At 39.3% G+C, this 13426-nt stretch overlaps 1 protein-coding gene across 4 annotated transcripts in view; it reads right to left on the bottom strand.

Annotated features, from left to right (window-relative positions):
- The window catches only part of DMTN (dematin actin binding protein), a 45106-nt gene extending 39231 nt beyond the window's left edge, over positions 1–5875 (bottom strand). The window contains exon 1 of one of the 4 annotated variants that reach the window (XM_075207140.1): positions 5786–5875. The gene's annotated coding sequence lies outside the window, so the exon portion shown is untranslated. Of the gene's footprint in view, positions 1–1787; positions 1869–5589; positions 5684–5761 lie in introns of those variants that run through there. The other 3 variants (XM_075207141.1, XM_075207142.1, XM_075207143.1) reach the window with 3 other exon arrangements.
- Between the last annotated feature and the right edge of the window lie 7551 nt (positions 5876–13426).

Raw genomic sequence — 13426 nt, forward strand, 5'->3', positions numbered from 1 at the left:
AGCTATCAAGTTTTTGTGTGTTACATGAAAAAACAGTTAGTGTTTAACCCTTGTGCAAAACAGAACACACATTTGCACCCCTTCCATTTTAACATGGTTTTGTCCAGGAGACTGAAATAAGGATCCTCTTCATTTAAGATCCTTAATGAATCAGGCCCCAAGTTCCTGTGTGCAGTATTCATGAAGTATATAAGAAACTTAGCACTTACATAATGATGAGTCTGATATGTGGCCCATGTGTCATTAGAATTAAATAGCATGGCCAGGTGATCGTGTCACTTTCCGAGTGGTCACTTACATGGGAAGAGAAGGCATACACAATAATCCAGCCACTCAGTGTATACAAAGTGAAGGGTGAGAAATAATGATAACTATAGGTAATGACAGCAACAGCATAGATATACTATAGAGGAATATGAAACACACAGAGAATATCTTTCTCTGTTCAAATGCAGTAATGTGATGCTGTTTTCACATGTCCTATTCAATAGAGCCAGGAATGAGGAGCAGTGAATTCCAGCACAGGGCGAGGATCCTTCTGCCCTACCCACGATACAGAGTGTCAGCTCAGTAGGTCAAGACCTTCCACCTAGCTCAGATTGTGTATAGGTGTGTATAAATATTCTGAATACTACCAGAGCTAATACGGTGTGTACTGATAGTGATTCATATTGAGCTGGACACAGTAAAACATTATAAAGAATCACTTCAGAAATATGTACACTTTTTATTTTCCTACAGAATAAAATGAGGGCAGGAGTGATTGCTGGGAAATCCATCATTCAGTTCATTGTATTATTATTTATTTATGAAGCTCTAACAGTCTCCATAGTGAATCTTATAGTCCATCGGGCATTTATTGCTGTCTTTAGAGAGCATGTATACTATAACCACCAAGCTGATGTAAACCATGATAATTAGATATTCAGTGTTGCACAAATGATGTTTGTATGAACATAATCAGCCTGATTCATTAAGAAACTTAGGCAATATATTTCTTATTTAAGTCTCCTGGACAAAACCATGTTAAAATGAAAGGGGTGAAAACTAGTTTTCTATTTTGCACATAAGTTAAATACTGGCTCTTTTTTCATGAAGCACACAAATACCTGATATCTTATTTGTACACTGACATTTAAAGTTGATATGTGTGCGCTACATTAAAAAACAGTCAGTATTTAACTTATGTGCAAAATAGAAAACAAGTTTTCACCCCTTTCATTTGAACATGGTTTGGTCCAGGAGACTTAAGTAAGACATTTCTTGTCTAAGTGCCTTAATGAATCAGGCCCAATATCTTCAGGACCATTATATTCAATACATCACACCCAGATTCACATAAATGCTTATAACAATGAATGGTGAGCACCATTAATCTTGCCCAGCACCATACACCATACTACCACCCTAAACCCGGCATTCATATTATACCATAGGGATATTTACTAAATAATGCTCCTGGTTGGCTGTCCATCTATAAAGTAGTCAAGCTTACCAAACATGTACTCATTTCATGATGGGAGCGTTTTTTATTTTCTATCATTGGATCAAGAACAGAAGAATGTTCCAGGTAAGTAATTAGTATGTACTGCTCTACAGAAAAATTAGAGGGGCAATTATTTGGTTTTGTAATAATAGCACTACTATTTATTTATGTATTAATCAGGTCACAATTATTTATTTATTCAATGGGGGCACTCTTATAAATTTATTTGCAGACTATTTTTTTCAATGGGGGCAGTATGTTTTATTTATTTAACAGTATTTACTATTTCCCTGTTACCCACTGATCAAAGAGTGCCAGTTGGGGCCACATAACTTAGGGCCTAGCACCCTAGCTGTCGGCTTTCGATCGTTTGGTTGCCCACTCCCCATAGAGGATGCGGCCCGGTGCTGATTAGCATGGACAGAAGGGGAGGAAAAACAAATTATGTTAATAGTGTAACTGGTAAGTAGCCCAAGTTATTAGTAGTATACACATTCATTCAATAGTTTTGCTACTCTAATGCAAACATACTTAATGTGTTAATATTAACTTTAATATTGCAAAAGCCCATTATGCTCCATGTCTCAAACTCTGCTCTAGTTTCCACTACCATATATTACTCTACAAATCAACCTAAATATTATTTTTCCCTAACTAACCCCTTTTCCTGCAATTATCAAAACCATGGGTGGTCCTATGCCAAGGATCTCCTCCCCTCGTAGACAACCAGTGGAAGAGGAGGGTCTGCATAGAACTATTTATGTCCAACACTGAGTTAGCTGAATGCACAGAGCGTTGGTTGATGGTCGTGTTCAATCAGCTCCAGTCTTTAAAACTGATACATTGCTGTTTGAATTACTATTCTCAGTTGTCAGATTTGGAAAAAGAATGTGTCACTGCACTGTTGGCGTGGAATTATCACAAACCGCAGTTTTCTCTACTACTTGGGGATCAGTGAAGTAATTAAGTTAAAATTAATATTTAGGATGCCTAGGTGGAGTTAGGCAATTTTATACCTGTGTCTTTTTACTGAGTGTATATTAGAGAAAAGTTAGGTAACATACTCAGTTTACATAATTCTTAACAATATTCAACATTATGAAAGTTGAATCATTACAATCTTGTAACAAGAAATATAAAGTAAAAATAAAACTATTGCATATTATTATCCACAAAGAGAGCCTTGAATATTATACATTCTTACTAACTAGACCCAGGGCCATCTTAAGAACATTAAGGGCCCCCGGGCAAAGCAGTGCACCGGGGCCCCTACACACACATATATATATACATATACATATATATATATATATATATATATATATATATATATATATATATATATATATATATATACACAGGGCCGGTGCTAGGGTTTTCGGCGCCCTAGGATTGCAGGATTATTTATTCTAATTAAGAGCCCTGCCTATGGGGCCCCCTTGCCCGTGGGGCCCCCGGGCACCTGCCCATCGTGCCCAATGGAAAAGATGGCCCTGACTACACCCAATAGAGTAAAGGAAAACATGTCATCTTCAAATTCCACACTGGGGCCTTTAAAACAAATAAGGATTATTATACACTTGTGTACAGCAAATAGTGGGTCCACAGTCCACACCCACCCAGCCTGGAAACCCCCTGGTGCATGAAGCCAGGCACTGGACCACAATGCTGCTAATTTCTTCTGCATTGTGTCATTGCAGGGAAAACAACAGCATTACATACTGCCCATAGCTGTACAAGACAAACACTTCCATAGAGCTCTATTTTGAGCTAGAGTTGTGTAACAGGTAGGGTCTCCACAACATTGTCATTTTTTTGATAGTAGATAACCCCTTAAGAAACAGGTAAATATTTTTGTCACTATGGTTCTTACACAAGGTCATTAAGGATGGGGGTTGGGGTGGTACAAAGTTTTTTGCATTAGGGGCCCAGGGATAGTGGATTATAATGTGGGAAGGGCCCACAGCTCAAGCCCCTTCTATCCGAGGGATGAACAGAGTACAGGGGAAAAGCAGTGACCGCATAGATCAGTGATGGGCAACAGGTAGCCCTCCAAGCCTTAACTTGTGGCACAAAGCTCCTTCCTGATGTATTGTCAGATTTGCTTAAGACAGCATGTAGCAATTGTTTATAATACCTGCTAATATGTTATTACAGATCGGTGTCTCTTTGTTTGATTAAATGTATTGGTTTAATTTATTACTAAGATTAGTGGCAATGTGTGGCCCCTTTGAAAGGTAGAAGGCTGTGTGGCCCCTGAAGCGTAGCAGGTTGCTTATCACTTGTGTCCTCTTGGTCTCTTTTGTCAAGGCTATGTGTGCAATCTACTGGGAGAGGGGGCCCAAGAAGCAGCTTGGTGGAACTGATCATACACATTGTCCCTTGTCATGAAACCATGGTGCTTCCTGTCTGACCTGTAATAACTGCAAAGTGGTTGCAGCATAAATAAAGGGACATTATACTGAGACATAACCATAAAAATGCAGATCCTATTTGTGTTATGAGTTATTACATTGTACTTGTCGCTTAAGACCTACTGCACTATATTTACTATGAACATGTTAATAGAATGTTGTAAATACAAGATTTCTACTTTTGAAAAATGTAAGTTTATCTCATGAAGTTTTTGTATATAATTGTAGAAAATGCATGCAATTAAGGTATCCAATGCCCTGCATAATGATCTTAGTGTTATATGAATTCCTGAAAACCATAAGGTGTGTACAGTGTGTTTATTCCTGTCAGTCTGGTGTGCCAGTAAACACAATGTTTGTTTCTTCCCTTGAGTAGCTCCCTGATTGGCTATAATTATTTTGATTACTATTTAAGATGAGAGAAAATGATTGGTATGTTTGCCTTATGTTAATATAGATGTACAAATAATATTGATGTCACATATACAGTATACTACATACATTATATACAGTAAACATAGCAACATCATTAGATACTCAAAATAAACTACTGGAATATTATATACACAAATATCCACACTATTATATCCACACAATACTGTTCACAATAATTTTGCCGATACAATCTGAATTTAAATACTGAATCTGCACAATAGAAAGCAGCATACACTATGTAGACCTCGGGTCTGAGTCATTAAGGAAAGTAAAGCAAGAAAAAGGAGTAAATGTTCTCCGGGACAAACCATGTTACAATGGAAGGGGTGCAAATTAATTTATTATTTTGCACATAAGATAAATACTGGCTGTTTTTTCATCTAGCACACAAATACTTGATAGTTTTATTTTTACACTGAAATTCAAAGTTGAACTAGGACATGCCCTACCGCAACTATAAATCTGTGCCTACATTTTAACTTTACCTCCCCCTCCAATGCAACATGGTTTTGCCCAAATTTAAAGTTACTCCTTTTTTATGCTTTACTCTCCTTAATGACTCAGGCCCCTCAACTGTAAATGCCAAATAGTCACCTATCTTCATTAAACATGTCCACAATTCTCTGTAATCCAGCATGGCTTTTTATTGCCTTTCCAACAGGACTGTCATTTACTCACAAACTTCTAAGCATGCCTTCTGCACGTGTGTGTCATTTCTACATGAGTGTGCCTCTCGTACCCTCTATCCTTTGTCTCTGCCAGTCCGGTCATATAAAGACATTTCTGTGTAGTATTATAGAGAGATTACACTGCTAGATAACTAGCCAGATCGGCACAAGATGACAATTACAACAATAACTGGTCCCGACTGAGCAGGGAGGCCACTTCCCATAAATAACATGATCTGTCTGTGTATACAGCACACGTAGACACCCTGCAAAAATACCACATATATGCCATCAGTATACCACATATATATATACCAGCAATCATTGTTATAGTGCTGAATTTTTTTTCACATGGCAAATAGATATACACAATCTCAGACTGATTTTAACATATGACCAGGTATCATGTATAATTATATAAGTATTAGTTAGCAGACATGCACATCACACACATGTTGAACACTCTTATTATATACGTAAGGTTGCACACATATAAGCACACATTATCACATATAATCTATGTATATATACACTGTGAGGTATAAACACACTACACATGCAGTTCTATACACCTATATATACGTACACCATAACCAGGCCCAGCTCCCTGTTACGCAGTCACAAGATGCACAGTCACAAATCCCCCTCCTCCCTCAATATTACACACCCTAAACTCTCCTTTTGCACTTCCCCATTCAATTTGCTTGCTCCCCCTGTGCCCCCCCCCCCCCCCTCCACTGATCCCTCCGCTGTGTTACCGTGAGATTCCGGGCAGTACATACACTGTCAGCATCATCTGCTGGTCCTGAATCCTGTAACTATGGCAACAGCTAATCCTCAGCATCACCAGGGACAGGCTGGTCCCCTCCCTGCCTGCAGAGCAGCAGCCCCTCCCAGCAGCGCATCCCCATCCCTTCCTCCCAGTCAGCAGAGCAGTACCAGAACATCTCATTCTGCAGAACAACAGTTGTGTCACCTTGCCTGCTGGCTGTCACTGTCTGTGTGCTATTATCATTTCACTACGGGGGGAGATAAAATGTCAAGATTAAAATAATCACTGCCTGCTAAGCACTGCACCCATGTCCCTACCTAAGTGTAGTGCATGGTGCAATGACCTTTCATCTTAGTAAATCACTCCAGAAATATATCACCAACCCCCATCTGCAGCCAGCACAGTACACCTCCCAACACTAAAATGAGAGGGGCACTAATATTATTATTTAATATAAGCAGATTCACTTTTACTCACATTCCAACAATACACGCACACACACATACACCATAAATTAACCTCTTCATACCCACAGAATTTTCACCCATTCCTGGACTATACAGGTTATTAAATGGAAAAACTTTTATTCCTTAGGCTACACAAGTAAATTTATGTTGTTTTTTTTACATGTGTTTTTTTTGTTGGCATATTAGAATATGTATTGTATTTCATGGGGCCTATATGTGCAAATGATAAGAAAAATGGGAACAACACACTCTTCTAAGAACATTTCACCATCAGCAGTCTGTGTTGTCTTTGAACGCAATGTGTTGGCGATCAGAGGGGAAGGAACCAAGTGATTTCACTGGACCCCTTTTACGTTGTCTTTTAATGTCGTTGGACCCAGACTGTCACTCTTGAGTGGGCAGTAAAGAAATCACTAATGGGACATTTGGGCTGTCAGTGACAGCCCAGGTCTAATGATAGTGGTATGACGGGAGTGCTTGATAGCACAAAGCCACCATTAAGAGGCAACATGAAAACCCATCACCTAAAGTTATAGAGGTACCAACCCGCAGTAACTCTACTGTGGCCAGTTGGCACGTGTTTAACATAAAATTACAATACACAGCCATAAACCCCATAAATCACTAAATCTTTCATTAATATTATAGTATTATTTGTAAATTGAAATCGTATAAAACTGAGAGTAAGGAGGAAAACCACTTCTTACATTGACAATGCCAGCTTAGGAACATAATAATAAAATTAATACAAAGGTTGGATCAAAAACGCAGCTGTATAAGGGTTGTGTGAATCCCCACTTTTTGCAATAAGCAAAAAAACTATCAATAAAGTAAAAACAGAAAACAGAAATGTAGTTGACCCACTTCAATATTGTGATACCAACACAGTAAAATTGAAATAAAATTATTTTATTAATATAAACACATAATAAAAAAAGTGTATACAAAGTAATATTAAATAGTGAAACACAGTTTGCTGTAATTTTCATATAATCCAACATATAATGATGCTAAACATGAACTGACCAAACTCTGGTAGTACTAATTGTTTGTCTGTGCTAAAATCATTTACTAGCACTCATTTAAAGACCACATAACAATGGGCAACAGTCATTGAGACCTTTATTCTTGTAGATGGGGATTTAAGGCCAACCCCATCTCCTCATATCTTCAGTGAATATTTATTATTATTTATTATTTTCTATGATTAACATCTATCGATTAACACTACCGGCCCTGGGCAAACATCACATTTGTGAGTCACCATTGCAAAACAATAAGACTAACGTTCATCTACATTCCAACACTATAATGTACCCAATTCCCACTGCTTTACACTACAGCAAACAATACCTATTTTTTGTTTCTCCACAAATATAAATGTGAAGGTTTTCAACATTGTTAGAATTTGGGTGAAGAGCTCTTTAGAGCTTGGATTAGGCTTATAGGACTTGGATATGGGCTTATGTGTGTGTTAAATAAAACATTGACTTTCATTCTTTAAATGAGGGGGCTCTTGACTTCTTGATTTGCTTTGGATCTGTGAGAGGCACTGTTTTATACCCTTCATTTATCCAGGTTCTATTACTGAAATGTCTTTTAGTGACTCCCATTGCTTCCTTGGCCTCTGGTCCCTTGGCTTTTTTTAAATATAATGTATTCAAGTTTTTTGTAGAGACAAAAATAAACCATAGGCATAAAGATTAAATTCAAACAAAAGGGTTAGAGGCTAAACATAAAGGAGAAAGGGCACTAGGAGGAAGGGAAAAGGATCAGCAAATAAAACTAAAGTTCCAGCATGTGTAAAATAAGAGTAAAAATGTAGATATTAATGTGGAGGAAGAGGTTAAACAATGGCCTCATAAGGCTGGGTACACACTATGGGTTTTCAGCCGCTTATCGGGCCAATCACATAATATTGAACGACCGTTTGGCCTGATCTCGCATTAGTGTGTATAGTGTAATGATAAACGATAATCGTTACAAAGCACATTGTATCATTTGATTTGACTTTTAAACCACACTAAAAATCTCCTTCAGTATCCATAGATCTCTATGGAGTGTGCAGAGTCCAGAACTTTTCAACCGATGATTAGGACAGATGAAGAGCACAGATCTGAAGGCAAATCATGTAAAATGTGCTTAGTGTGTACACAGGAATCAGCATCCTGATCGGGACTTTCCTTTTCTTTTCCGTCGTTGGTAAAATAGTTAACGATATCGCATCGGGAGAAATTTTCTGTAGTATGCACCCAGCCTAATAAGATGACTAGGTGCTAAGTAGCTTGAAATTTAACATGTAGATTGTGGAGTATCCTTTTGATAAATTCACATTGATTGTTAAATTCTAGAGCGAGAGGAGGAGAGCGGGGAGGTCAGACTGTTTCCAGTTAGCAGCTATCGCGCACTTAGCAGCATTAAGAATGTGTCCAATCAGAGCTAACATAAACTTGTTGGGGTCCGGGATGGAACGGTGTAAAAGGGACAGATAGGAAACATCAGGTTTTTGAGGTTGTGGATTAGGTAGCAATTGACCTTTAGTCTTGTGGAGTGTAACAACACTTTTCTGGTGGTATACAATTTCTATTACCAATTGTCCCTTTTTCAGATGTTGATTTTCCCTGGTTTTAGCTTTGTCTATTCCTCCTTTCTGTGCATTAATATTTAATGAAATTAAATACTTAAAATGCAAGTATTCAATACAGGACCACTGAGGGAGCTGGTAGGTACAAAATACCCGGGCCTCCATGGCCCAGAGGTGATGGTTATGGTGGAGGCAGATGTTGCTCCAGCCCCATCAGCCCACCTATGGCCCCAATTTAACTAGATTAAGAGCCGGGGAAAGTGACTATGGAGAACAATAGCTTCCTTTGGTCCATAGACCACTCCTAGGCTGCTCACGCAGTTCCGGCTTTGCCTAAAGCTGCGCAAGTATCCTCAGATGAGATCAGTATGGGCTGGGGTTGTGGGAGGAGGAGCCCACAAGAAGCATAATACCAGGGCCCAAGATTCTTCTTGATTAAATAACAAGTTTCAGTAGTTGCATTGGGACTGGGTTTGTGCAAACACAAGTTATCTAAACACTTCATAAAATGCTTAGATACACCTTTCATGCTCAGTTTTAGTCAAGATAGGGCTCACGGTTGGAGCCCATTAGGGTAATTACTGCATATTATACACATACTCAAAATAAAAGCAGATTCTGAGAATTATAACTAACACACAGAACATTAGAAATGATGCTGTGCACTTTGGTCCATAATGAAAAAACTAAGAACAAGAATAGGGTAATTTTGTAACTTATACAAAGCAGACCCGATTCTGGGAGCAATTATATAAAGAATATGCCATTTCTAGTTTCCAATGTACAATTAAACCCTTCCACATTCTTGTATATGTAACACCCCCTTTCCTCGGCTAGCGTGTGTGAACCCTCCGCCCCCCTACACTAGACCACAGGCGCACACAAAGGAAATATTCTCACACCAAATTGGTCTTTCTAATTTTATCTAAAATTATACTACTATAGTGTGAACAATACAATAGCATAAGCATAACAAAAAAAACACACTACAACATGGGCATAGCACCTAAAATAATATAGGCCCATTCTTCTTCCAGTTCCAATATAAAGCAGTTGCAACCTGGAGTGTAAGACAATGTCCTTTCTGTAAATATTACTTGTATAATAGAACACTTCAGTCACTCTAACTATTCCTGTCTAGCTAACGAATATGGCTCAGTCCATTCACTTTAATAATATAAGAAACATAGGTACTCATCAGCCTCTCTCTTTGCTCCTCTGTTCATATCTCTCACAGCAGTCCAGCTTATAATGGCTCCTGTTATATCACTCTCTCTTTCTATACATCGCTGGTCTCTCTCATCACTGCTGTATCCCTTATTCAATGCTGTTTCCTCTCCTCCATACTCCTTCTCCTCATCCAACTGCTACCCATCAGTATCCAGTCATTCTTCTACCTCGCTCCCTTTGTCTCAGTGATGTCACTGTGCGCAAAGCTTTACCAATCCCTGACATTAGTGCATATGTGCCGGCCCTTATGTCCGCCGCCGCTACATATATAATACAGACTCTATATCTGGTGGCAAATATGCAAAGCCAGCGATAACTAGGGTGGCTGCTTTATAATACAGATTCTTATTCTGCTGGCAAACATTCTGGTGACTAGTTTACAATACAGACCTCAATGGTGGTGGCCAGTGTACACTGTAGATACCAATTGTCCTCACTTACATCAAATGCAGATCCTAATTTTGGTGGGTAACAAAGAAAAACACTGGCCCTCTCTGCTGTCATTTACAATAAGATAGGCCAGGCTTCAAATGGCTTCCAGGATCTGCCATAAAAGTGGCCTAAACTACAGTTGGCTAATTGACTAGTAGGGGCTGTCTGCTAATTGTTGACAGCTCCTGGAACCCTTGTTTTAAGAGACACCAGGAGCCGAGTAATAACTAAGACAGCTCCCAACACTACCCCTAGAGAGAAGCAGCCTGGTGGTAGTGGTCAAATAAAGCATGTGTTGTGGGACCTAGTTAGGGGCTTTTAGGACTGTTAGAGCACTGCACAATTGCCCTGCTTACCCACACAGAAGTTGTCCTTGACTTGTGCTCAGCAGTAAAATGTACAGGGAAATTAAAATGTAAGCAACTATGTAACATAAGAGCATGGTCTGCAGTAATTAAACTAAGACATTGTTGTGACTTATCAGGACTAGATTATTACTTTATCTAAAGGTTGCTATATTCTCTGTACGGCAGTAACTAACAATATCACCTTGTTACATACATGTGGTATAAATAGTATATGCCCCTTTTAGAGGATATTTTAAACCTTTCAATACTGCTCACAATGAGAGAAACCTGATAGGACACATACAAAACAGTATTTGGATGTACTAAAGGGAAAGGTTAGGATGCACAAGGTCAGCAAATACCAGGGAGAGAGCCAGAAATAAAAGGGAGGGTGGGTAGAGAGTACACTGAAACATTAAGCTGAGATACAACCAGAACAGTCTATTATATGAATGGAATATATGTGAATGATATTGCTGACATTATATGATTAGCAATACTCTGCTCAAGTATTTTCATGAACCATAAGTTAGCCTTGTATCCTATTGATTTTAGATGTAGAAATAAAGAAAAAAAAAATATACACATACACATACTGAGATACAGACCAGATATATATCCTATTGTGTAAATGTGATATATAAACTGGAGACTGTCCTATACAGAGATACAGTCAGATTTATGCAGTGAACATGGAATTTTGTGTAGACAAGGCACCATTGCTGTTGCTACCTCAGGTAGTAGGATGTCTGCCTGGAATTTATTTTTTTGTGCAATATTCCTGGATCTCCAGCATTTGAGTAGATTACAATTGATAAACCAGTTTTCTAAACAACTTGTGTATGGTGAAGGGAGGGGTGGGGGTGGGGGGGCAGGGAGTTGGTGCAGCTGCATTACAACTTATGCAATATTGCAGTGCAGAAGGGTTAGAAATAAAACTGACTGCAAGGTTCAGCAGCTCACAAGAGAGGGGGGGGGGGGGGGGGGGGGGGAGAAGGAATCCTGATCTCATGACTCATCTACATCAGCATAGACCGGCGGTTCCCAAAGTGTGCGCCGCAGCTCCCATGGGTGCCACGGCACTGTCACTGGGGTGTCGTGAGCCAGCCATAGGAAAAAAACAAAGCACATAACTTACCAATCCGCGCGGCGCCGGGACCCAGAAGACTCCTCTCTCGAGGGGCGTGAGAGAGGGCAGTGTGAGGGGGCATTTTTGCATACAACTAAATAAGTATTTCTGTCCTGACCTAAATACTTATTACATTTTTTTTGACCCAACTACTTCTAAAAATAGGACTGCTCAGTAATTATTTTGGAGGGGTGCCTTGAAAAAATTTGGGTGCCGCTAACCGCAAAAGTTTGGGAACCACTGGCATAGACTGCTTTTCATCTTCGTGGATTAGTATTTTCAGAAGTCAGGTCATGTATAACCTGCAGAAGTCATGCCATCCTCCCACCCAATACATCTTTAAAATGCACCATCTTCCTCGTCCCCGATAATGAAGTGGTTCAGCTGGCATGTGTATGTTACGGACGGAGAGGGAGCGCGTCCAGACCGAATAGACTGATTTACTACCTGCATCTCCTACACTTAGCGAAGTTCCCCAATGTCCCTATTAGTAGTTCCATGGTGACCATTCGACCAGTGTAACTTTCACGAATTGGAAGGGATCCTATTAGGTTCCCTCCCTCATGTGTTAAATATGGTTTAACAGCAGAATTGTTTAATGTGTTCCCCCCACTATGTACCCCTTCAATCCTTCCCTTTTTATTTTGTGTCCTTTCCTTACCCCCCCATCCCTTTTCTTCCTTCTGTACCCCATAATTTTTGAAAAATTAATAAAAATACTATTGAAGTTAAAAAAAAAAAAAAAAAAAAAAAAAAAAAAAAAAAATGCACCATCTTCAGACAATAAATCTGACCATTAAATTGAAGGTTTGTATAAGTGTGATCTATACACTTGAGACTGTCCTATATAGTGAGATATAGGCCAGAGAAACTTATCAGCAGCCCATTACCTCCTTTCAGCCCCTTCCCCATTTCACTTGACCCATTTCATTCCTTGTTTTAATGTCTCATTGGAAATTTGTGAGCAATCAGCCAAAAGCAGAACCAGCCATCAAGTGTTTGAGGTTTCTGTGAACTCAGACCAAAAGTACTGATTTATCCTCAAAATATTGCCACCTTTACTCTCCAGGCAATGCAGCTACATCAGTGTACAGGTCAATTAATCTAGTGTTTAGTTCTAGATTACTGTTAGCAGAACCTATGAGGAATCCCTATGTAGGGTAGAGCCAAGAAGTTTAGTAATTTTGATAAGACCCATGTGTACACCAAGAAGGCATACAGGGAAGTCACAGTAGAGTGATGCAGTCCTAGTCACCCAACAGAGAAGAGGAGCAGGCATTGGATCATGCAAGACATGCCCAGTCTCATTGCTGAAGCTGTAGTAATAAAATATGACAGTTAAGTAGATGGGTTAGAGACCCATAGCCAGCTAAGCCACTCAGCTGATTATGGGGGACCCTGGTTCAGCTTTTGTACTTGGGCCCAAGGACTTTAGCTACACCACTCTTTATTCAGAAGATAC

The sequence above is a fragment of the Mixophyes fleayi genome, chromosome 4, assembly GCF_038048845.1.
Source record: "Mixophyes fleayi isolate aMixFle1 chromosome 4, aMixFle1.hap1, whole genome shotgun sequence".
NCBI lineage: Eukaryota > Metazoa > Chordata > Amphibia > Anura > Limnodynastidae > Mixophyes > Mixophyes fleayi.